This window comes from Neodiprion pinetum, unplaced genomic scaffold (genome assembly GCF_021155775.2).
Source record: "Neodiprion pinetum isolate iyNeoPine1 unplaced genomic scaffold, iyNeoPine1.2 ptg000140l, whole genome shotgun sequence".
Lineage (NCBI taxonomy): Eukaryota > Metazoa > Arthropoda > Insecta > Hymenoptera > Diprionidae > Neodiprion > Neodiprion pinetum.
In genome coordinates, this window is record NW_027184530.1 from 22,501 (window position 1) to 25,000 (window position 2,500).

The 2,500-nt window shown below is 63.7% G+C and overlaps 1 non-coding gene across 1 annotated transcript in view; it reads right to left on the reverse strand.

Moving 5' to 3' along the window:
- Window positions 1–23, reverse strand: part of LOC124224342 (small subunit ribosomal RNA) — a 1,913-nt gene extending 1,890 nt beyond the window's left edge. The window contains exon 1 of the ribosomal RNA XR_006884652.1: window positions 1–23. This exon is cut by the window's left edge and continues 1,890 nt beyond it. This is a non-coding gene — a ribosomal RNA (small subunit ribosomal RNA).
- Between the last annotated feature and the right edge of the window lie 2,477 nt (window positions 24–2,500).

Consider the following 2,500-nt stretch of genomic DNA (forward strand, 5'->3'; position numbering starts at 1 on the left):
CTACTGGCAGGATCAACCAGGGAGCTTCGATACAAAATCTCGGCTCGGACGTGCGCCACCCATCGCCGACCGGGTCTCGTAGCCCGGTCGGCCGCGCGTCTACTGTAAGTTTCGGGACTGCACGCAGGCAGCCCCGGATCCGTGTGCCGCCACCTTCGACACTCGGCTTATAAGCGTTCGAACGATCTCCCGTACCCGTCGGCTAGATTGAAAGCGTCTGGGATACGTTGTTATAACATCTCTGGTCTTTGAGTGTACGCTCGGAAAGAAGCGAGTTGACGCGTGCGTTGGAGCGTTCGGCCTTCCGTGTTTCACGGAGAGCCGAACTTCTTGGTACCGCGTCAAGGGCCATTCGGTCTGAGACACCGACCCGCGGTAATGCAGTGACGATAGATGAAACAACGCGAGTCGCGTAGTTTCTTTGGTACGAGGCACGGAACGGTCCGCGAACGCCCGCTCCTGGTCTACGCCGAAGTACGTATCGTGCTCGAGCACGTACCGGTACGGCGTAGCAGGCGGACGACGGGAGACCGGCCCGACCGACTCGCTCCTCTTACTAGTAGGAGCCTGGCCGCTAGGACGTCGGCGCCGGTACGGTGGTAGCACGGTCGGCTTACGGGGCGAAACCTCCGCGGGCTATCGAAAAAATTTCGAACTCCGGGAACTTTGTCGAAATTAACCGAGGCTCATATGACGATGTTCCGACAGGCTCCCGGCCCGGATCGACTCCGGGACGCCGCGCATCGCCTTTCGGTCGACTCGGACCGAAATTTTTACAAGTCCCGTCTGTCCGGATCGACTCCGGGACGCCGCGCGTCGCCTTTCGCTCGACTCGTACCGCAGCTTCGACGAGTCCCGTCGGCCCGTATCGACTCCGGCACGCCGCGCATCGCCTTTCTGTCGACTCGGACCGTAATTTTTACAAGTCCCGTCGGCCCGGATCGAATCCGGGACGCCGCGCATCGCCTTTCTGTCGACTCGGACCGAAAGTTTCGCAAGTCGACGTCGGCCCGGATCGACTCCGGGACGCCGCGCGTCGCCTTTCGCTCGACTCGGACCGGAATTTTCACAAGTCCCGTCTGTCCGGATCGACTCCGGGACGCCGCGCGTCGCCTTTCGCTCGACTCGGACCGGAATTTTCACAAGTCCCGTCGGCCCGGATCGAATCCGGGACGCCGCGCATCGCCTTTCTGTCGACTCGGACCGAAAGTTTCACAAGTCGACGTCGGCCCGGATCGACTCCGGGACGCCGCGCGTCGCCTTTCGCTCGACTCGGACCGAAATTTTCACAAGTCCCGTCTGTCCGGATCGACTCCGGGACGCCGCGCGTCGCCTTTCGCTCGACTCGTACCGCAGCTTCAACGAGTCCCGTCGGCCCGTATCGACTCCGGGACGCCGCGCATCGCCTCTCGGTCGACTCGGACCGAAAGTTATTACAAGTCCCGTCTGTCCGGATCGACTCCGGGACGCCGCGCATCGCCTTTCTGTCGACTCGGACCGAAACTTCGTCGAGTCCCGTCGGCCCGTATCGACTCCGGCACGCCGCGCATCGCCTTTCGCTCGACTCGTACCGCAGCTTCGACGAGTCCCGTCGGCCCGTATCGACTCCGGGACGCCGCGCATCGCCTCTCGGTCGACTCGGACCGAAAGTTTTACAAGTCCCGTCTGTCCGGAACGACTCCGGGACGCCGCGCGTCGCCTTTCGCTCGACTCGTACCGCAGCTTCGACGAGTCCCGTCGGCCCGTATCGACTCCGGGACGCCGCGCATCGCCTCTCGGTCGACTCGGACCCAAAGTTTTACAAGTCCCGTCTGTCCGGATCGACTCCGGTACGCCGCGCGTCGCCTTTCGCTCGACCCGGACCGAAATTTTCACAAGTCCGGTCGGCCCGTATCGACTCCGGGACGCCGCGCATCGCCTCTCGGTCGACTCGGACCGAAATTTTCACAAGTCCCGTCGGCCCGGATCGACTCCGGTACGCCGCGCGTCGCCTTTCGCTCGACTCGGACCGAAATTTTCACAAATCCGGTCGGCCCGGATCGACTCCGGTACGCCGCGCGTCGCCTTTCGCTCGACTCGGACCGTAATTTTTACAAGTCCCGTCTGTCCGGATCGACCCCGGGACGCCGCGCGTCGCCTTTCGCTCGACTCGTACCGCAGCTTCAACGAGTCCCGTCGGCCCGGATCGACTCCGGGAGGCCGCGCATCGCCCTCCGCTTGACTCGGAACGAAACTTCACTGAGTCCCGTCGGCCCGTATCGACTCCGGTACGCCGCGCGTCGCCTTTCGCTCGACCCGGACCGAAATTTTCACAAGTCCCGTCGGCCCGGATCGACTCCGGTACGCCGCGCGTCGCCTTTCGCTCGACTCGGACCGAAATTTTCACAAATCCGGTCGGCCCGGATCGACCCCGGGACGCCGCGCGTCGCCTTTCGCTCGACTCGTACCGCAGCTTCAACGAGTCCCGTCGGCCCGGATCGACTCCGGGAGGCCGCGCATC